Source organism: Agelaius tricolor, unplaced genomic scaffold (genome assembly GCF_023055355.1).
Source record: "Agelaius tricolor isolate 1412-34295 unplaced genomic scaffold, bAgeTri1.0.p SCAF_9, whole genome shotgun sequence".
Classification (NCBI taxonomy): domain Eukaryota; kingdom Metazoa; phylum Chordata; class Aves; order Passeriformes; family Icteridae; genus Agelaius; species Agelaius tricolor.
In genome coordinates this window covers 42079674-42087288 of record NW_027269269.1, presented here as the reverse complement: position 1 = coordinate 42087288, position 7615 = coordinate 42079674, and positions in this window count along the sequence as shown.

The window sequence follows — 7615 nt, the reverse complement described above, 5'->3', positions numbered from 1 at the left end:
ATAAATAAATCCAGTTGGGGACATCAAGGATAATAAGAAAGGCTTCTGTAAGTACACAGGTGATGAAAAGAAGAGCAGGGACAATGTAGGGACAAGAGCAGGGATCTGGTTACACAGGATATGGAGAAAGCAGAGAAAGATATGGAGCACCTTCTTTTTCTTAGTCAGTGCTGGCCACACTGCTCTTTGGGAATCCCAGGACCTGAGAGGAAACCTTCTCAACAGTAATTCTCGCTTGACTTCCTTGAAAAACTTCTAAGTGAAGTGCCAGACTTGGTAGATGAACTCCAAAAGCCCCTTCCAGTGTCAGCCCTTCTGTGAAGCCATTGCAAAGCTTTGTCTATAACCATAGATTAAGCATTATTTTTAATGTAGGACTCCACCTGAAGAAACCTGTTTATAATGAAAGCAACGGTGCTCAAGAACAATTTAGGGAGAAGCAAGGACAGTTCATTTTGGTAGGAATTTCCCTACAAAAGGGCTTGCCAGACTTGAAGTTGTTCTCTGTAAGAATGGCTAGGTGTGTTCATAGAAGTGTATGATGAAAGCTGCAGAAGAAATTGTTTCCCTTTAATATAAGGTAAGGATTAAAGTTTAAGAGGAACTGGAGTGAAAATGCCTGAAGATGCTCAGGTTCCAAGACTGAAGAACTTGGTCAAATGACAGCAAAGAACTGGATGTAGCAGAGAGAAACTGATGTTACTGATTCCTATAAATAAGAGATACTGAATCTGAGTTATTTTTGTTGAAGCTTGTCTTGTACAATCAAGATTTGAATTTGCCCAGATCAAATATAGTTAATGTTTATAGAGGAATTCTAAATTTAGGAAATTTTTTGTTTGTTTGTTTGTTATAGAGGCTTGGATTTTGATGATGCATTATCAGGTAGGACAGAAAATGTTGATATTTATATCAGAAACTACCAATTTGTCTATAAATAAATGTTGAATGTAAAAGAGTATTTCCTTGCTACAACCTGTCCACTGCTACATTACAAAATTGAACAAAGTGGGCTGCACACAGCTAAAGAGAGACCTTGAAAACTTAATAAGATCATTCTATTCATTTTAAAGCTTTGTCAAAAAAGAATGAGTTAGAGAAGATATTTCATTTAATAACTTGAAATACATGGAAATACACAAGTATACTTTTCTAGGATCACAAAGTGTCTCCAGAGTATAAAAAAGATGCTTTATGTCTAAGGTAAAATTGCACTTCCTGTGCAAAGCTGGAGATGAAATGTTAAAGACAGACTGGCAACAACTGTTTATTCTTTCATGTTTCTTTCTTCCCTGTTTATTGAAAAGTAATGAAACTAAAATTAGAGGAACCAAATTCTACATGTGACTGTCTCAGCTTAATCTGTTTAAAATAAGTCATAGAAAATTTTGCTTAGCTTTACCCAGTTTCCTTATTTCATTGCATGGTATCAAGTATGTGATTATTGCATAATGCTTCTAGTTCCAACAGTGAAAAAAAGATCTTATGCACTCATAATCCACAAGAAATAGAAATTCATAAGTTTCCTTATCCTCTTGGAAAACAGCATAAAAGGTCTGTCACAAGTCAGTTCTGGTTAACAAATATTTTTTTCCTCCTCTTTTCAGACTGAATGTAGGTTAATCTCTGGTATTTATCTGTACTGAAGGTATCACATAAAATTGCTGGAACTGCTGTCATAGTGAATATTGACAAGCTGAGAAAAGATAACTTCAAAAGGAGGTATTTTTCCTCCTAAAAGCTACAGGCAGTTCATTGCTGCTGGTAGTCTGTGCCTTGCCCAGAATGTGTTTAGCTGGACTCCTTTCTTGCAAGGAGAGCTGCCTTTTATATTTGTTCTTAGAACTTCCATAGTTTTGTCAAATATTTTCCTTAGCAAAGGTATCATTAAATGAAAAAGTCAAAAATTATATATTGTCAGCATCAAATCAGATTTCTGAACCAAAGGTAATTACAAGTGATATTGATGCATCACATCTAAGACCATCAAGGATTTCCTGTTTAAAATACTATCTTTGCCAATCTTCAACCCTTTGGGGCTGATGCATGTCATATTTCTGCTTTATTCCAAGTCTTAAGGAACTTTTTTAATCACAAAAATCTCAGCTATACTTTACTATGAGGGGAAACCAATACAATGTTTTTGACATGGTAAAACTTTTTGATGTTGCTGAAAGATTTTGATATAAAATTATTCAAGTTCTCAAAAATTCGTAAAAGCTAGAATTAAAATTGCCATATGGCTTCAGTTGAGTACTCCAGAACAAACCACTTGGGGTGTAATTTTCAGTGGCATGATGACAAGTGATGGGGTTTTGCAGAAGGAGAACCCCTCCTACACTTTATGCCCTGGAGATTAATTTGGTCAGTGTAACAGGGTGGCAGTTTTCTGTGTGCATGATGGCTCATTTGATGAATTTGAAAGGATCACACAGAGTAAAACAGGGCTTGCTAGAAGAGACTGAAAAGTTGAGACCAAAGAACAGAGAAGTCCATGAAGGCAATGCTTACTATTACACAGTATTAGGATATGCACAGGGAGCATAGGACCTCATAGGCAAAAATTGAAGATTTTGTTCCTTCTGTAAGTTGTAATTCAAAGTGATCATAGGTCAGTTTAATTTGTTGAAGTTTGGATTGCACTGATGACAAAAGAAAGCCTTGAATGACAACTGGGTGAGTAACAAGAACAGCAATGTTTGCATAATAGAAGATAACAACATGATTTGTAAAACGTATGCTGAAATTTTGTCTTTCCGAAAAAACCAAGTGCAGTGGTGGCAGGGTTAGCAGAGTAAGCAGGCTGGGTTAAAAATTCAAGTTGTATAATTTTCTCTTGACATGTGGGATTCTGGTCATCTTAGGCAAATGAGACAGCAGGAAGAAATTACACAGAAATGGATGTGGGGCTGTACAAAAGTACTGGGCAAAGTGGAGCTGGCAGAGCATTCACCGTATGCCAACATTTGTTCCCTTTAAAATGTGATAACACAACACTTACCAACTAACTGTGAGCATTCGACTCATGCTCTTTGTGGGACTGCAGTGGAACTCTACAATGCATGAGCACATCCTCAAACCTTCATTAAAATTTCATTTGGACAGCAGGGCCCCCTATGTCAAAAATGAGGTGGCAGAAAATGGCTAAATAATTGCAGCTGGGGGAGGTAATGTGATACAGATACATCTTTAATGAAGAGAATGTGGATGTAATCATGTTCAAAAGGCATTTCCTAACACACAAAAAGCTAACAAGAGAACTGGCAGCCACAACATGCTTCAGAACACAAGATGCCAGCTATGTATCTTGGTAAATACTCTTAGAGAGATTAGAGACATCCATGCATGCCAAATAAAGCCCTTTTGGCCAGATCCCTTCATGTAGTATGGTGTTTGCTAAGTTTGACCAGTGAAGTGATGGATAAGCAAAGGATAGGGGCATGGAAAAGCTTCTTTTCCATCAAGACTAAATTACAACTATACTGCTACACTTAAAGAGGGCTGTGGAGCTTTTATTTACTTTCTTTGGGGTTTTATTTTTGGTTTTTTTTTAGAGAGCACTTGGGCACTTGTTTCCAGCTTTGCTTCACTGAGCGCATTTCGAGGTCTGTGAGCTGCTTCTATCACTGATGAAGGATGTGCTGATCTTTGGATAGCAGTTCTTCCTGCCAGACTATAACACAGTCCAGTTCACTCACAGAGTCTGTAGAGACGTATCTGGTAAGCTCAGAGAAGAAAAATACTTTTAGTGCCCAGTAAGTATTTCAGTGCTGGTGGATTAGTTTTTCATTCAGTGTCCATGCTTCCTCTCTGTTACTTCTTTTTGTGTGTGCTGGGTTTGGCTGGGGTAGAGTTAGATTTCTTCACTAACTGGTGTGGGGCTGTGTTTTGGATTTGTGCTGAGCACAGAGTTGATAACATAGAGATGTTTGTGTTGTTGCTGAGCAGAGCTTGCACAGAGCCAAGGCCTTTAAGTTTCTGCTTTTCATACTGCCATGCTGGCAGGGAGGCTGGGGGTGTGTGGGATTTTGGGAGGAGACACAGCCGGCACAGGTGACCTAAACTTCCCAAAGGGATATTCCAGACCACATGATGTCCTGCTCACTGTATAAAGTGGGGGAAGAAGGAGGAAGTGGGAGACATTTGGAGTGATGCCATTTGGAGTGATGCCATTTGTCTTCCCAAGCCATTGCTGTGTGTGATGGGGCCTTCATCTCCTGGAGATGGCTGAACACCTGCCTAACTATGGGAAGTGGTGAGTGAATTCCTTTTTTGCTTTGCTTGTGTACATGGCTTTTGCTTTGCCTACTAAACTCTCTTTATCTCAACACTCAGGTTTTCCAGTCTTTACCTTTCTGATGCTCTCCCTGATCCCACAGGTAGGGAGTGAGCAAGTGGCTGCCAGATACTTGTTTACAATCTGGGGTAAAACCCCTTGATATTACACTATAATTTACATATCTATATCAAAATTTCAGCGCACCTAAACTGGAGGAGCCATGAAAAAGTCAGAAAGGATAGGATCAAACAGCAAAGTTCCACTGATGGATGAAATCACTAGCAATTGAAGGCAGTAAACAAACATTTGCAAACCCAGCTAGAAATTGATTTAAGCAAGCACTGCAGGAAAGCTCCATTCCATTTCCAGTTCTGCTCTTATAACAACTGCAGTTATGGACATGCAAGATGCAGAGTGATCATTTAGAAAGTCAGATATGTCCATGAGCAGGTGTCAGTCCTAGCAAAGCAGGCAGGGCTGTGAGGAACACCTGAGAACAGCAGTGCTTGCAGGTCAGCTTGTTCATGCCAGACTCTGTTTTGGGCTCTGCAACTAGAGACTGAAAGTAGGATTCTTTGGCACTGTGAGCATTAACAGATCTGACACAAAAGTCTCTCATTCTCCCTCACAATCTTCAGAATAGCAAACACATTACTTGGGTAGCTGAAATGATCTCCATGGCAGCTCACCATTGCATTAGGTTGGTAGGGAGCCTAATTTACTTCTGCCTTCACACCATCTCCTCAATATAAAAACAGGAGATAATTTTGAATCCATAATACTTCCATCTGCAGCATAAAATAACTGATGCTGTTTTAAATGTGCCAAGGGGATAATGTTTTTCTATTTAGTAAAGATGCTGCATAGGTAGATCCAGTAAATTATTACAAGAGATTTCAGAATTATATCAATCAGGAATATAAATACATATAGAATAGGAAGTGGTTGTTAAAAAATTAATTTGAAAATAGATTGCTCCTTAAATTAGGACCAGGTTCATTTTTACTGAGTTAGGTGTTTCCTCTAAGGAGGACTATTGGAGAAACAAAAGCTCTACAAGGAACGTGATTATTTAATTTAGTAATTTGATTTATACAGATTCCAAAAGAACAGTGTGATAACCTCAATTCTGATCACAAAAGGAAAAGCAAGCAATACCCAATCCCTTCCATTAATGTTTTTAGGTGAATTTCAGGTTACAGAATATACAGAATACAGAATAATTTTCAAATTGTGCTTATTTATTTTTTAATATTTATGTGATTTCTTTATTTTCTATTTATTAAAATTTTTTAAGATCTTTTATAACTTTACACTAAGAAGTGAAAGTAAAATATGAAAAATAAGAAAGGAGGAGGAAAGAATAATACTCAGTGGTATTCTGTACTTTTATACAATGACACTTCAAAAGTATTGATTGTCTATAACTTCTCCTTTACCTCAGAAAAATTTAAAATTGAGATTTTGATTAAATGCCAAAAATATTTGCACTATAGTAATATCTGTTTTTCTTAGTATAATAGATATCACCTGTTTCCTAAAATTTAGATTAGATGATTTGAAAATACAGTTATTCAATAAAAATTGGAGAACAAGCTTTAAAAAAAAATACCTAATACTACCTATGAAACTGTATTGGATTTAAGAAAAATGGTGTTCTTTAAAAGGAAAAAGTACTCAATAAGGAAAGAGATAAAGACTTTTCTAGTTGGAAAAGCAGTTTGCTTTCTTAACTTTATAAATTAGAGTTGCTGTTTGAGAAAATATCCCTGCAACTTGGGCTGTATGTATTTGGATCTGCTGATCTATATTCAATTTTGTGCAGCAGATGTTGTTCCACAAAAAAGGTTGGAGTGTGGATTGGCATTTGTGAAGGAGAAAAACAATGGGCTTGATTTTCAGGAAAGAAGAGCTTAGCTGAATTTAAGCTCTGCAGGCTGAAGCGCAGTGTTCAATTTATGACCTATTTTTAGGAACAATCTATCACTTTCTGTAACAGTGACAGATACACACACATATATATAATTTTACAGGAAGGAAACAAATACTCTAATTTTTCTTTGCATTGTGGCAGCTTAAGGAACAAAACACAATAATATCTTCCTTTCATCTCTTTTTGAAAGTTGCTGGGTTTTGGCAGGAGAAGGCATCTCCTGGGCTGTAGATAAGGGCTTAGCACAGCACATATCATCACAGCAAAGGCACTGGTGTAATACATATTGTGAATGTGTATTATTTTTGAAGCTGTCTGTCTGATGTGTTGAGCAAATACCTGGATGATACTCAGTAGTAGATTGCAGCAGGCAGGATTCATTCCTCAGCCTGCTGCATGGGAATATTAACTTTTACAATGTCATAGAGGAGGAAGACTGGGTCCATTCATTGATTAACCCGTCATGACACTGTTTGAACTGATGTGTCCTGTGTCTTCTTTTCCCTCTGTCCTATTCAATCTTTTCAGTGACTGAATTCTAAAATATTAAACTCATTTTAAAGCATTAGAAAAGGACAAGGTGACAAACTCAGTAATAAGCATTTGTCAGAATATGCCATTGCTTCATTCAAGAAGAAAAAGGGAAAGAAAAGAAAAAAAAAAAAGTAAAGTTCATCCAATGCAGTCATGAGTCATAGAGTTGGTTTCTACCCAAACTGCAATTTGGAGACAACTCAAAATATCTGAGCCACTGTAAAAATTATTTTGAAAATTAATTTTCTTAGTAGATTACCAGCTTATTAAAACAGAACCAGTTTTCATCCAGCCTAATGGGGATGTGGAGAGGGGGGAAAAAATTATGCTAAATCAATATGGATCTATTTTTGTATACTCAGAAAAGAGGCCTAGTTATTTTCTGAAAGGGAGAAACTGGGTTTAAAAAGGAGTCCCAAAGCTATGGCAGCAGTGGTGAAGTTTAGGTCCAAGTTTTTGTCTCTTTGCAGACATGTTTATATCCCTAAGAAACACAATTTGTTATTAACATTTCCCCTTTCAAATTAAGGAAAGAAAAAAAAGTCACAATAACAAGTGTTTATTTCTGGTCAACATATTTCCCATGCTCTGATAGTATTGTTTTATATCAATGTGTTGGAACAGGATACCTCAACTGAAAGAATGTATGCTTGCTTGTCTAAAAGCCCTTAGTGCTGGTTATTTTTGTCTGAATGTAAGTATATGAAGATAAATTGGACAAAAATGTTTCTGATCAACTAAATTATGGTACTGCAGCTGGTCCTGTGGCATGGTGGAGGTTAAGGAATGCTGAACATATGTTTCATTTATCTGTTCCAATTCATTTAAACTTAAACACCTCAGGTCTGAAGGTTATGCAGATGACAAGG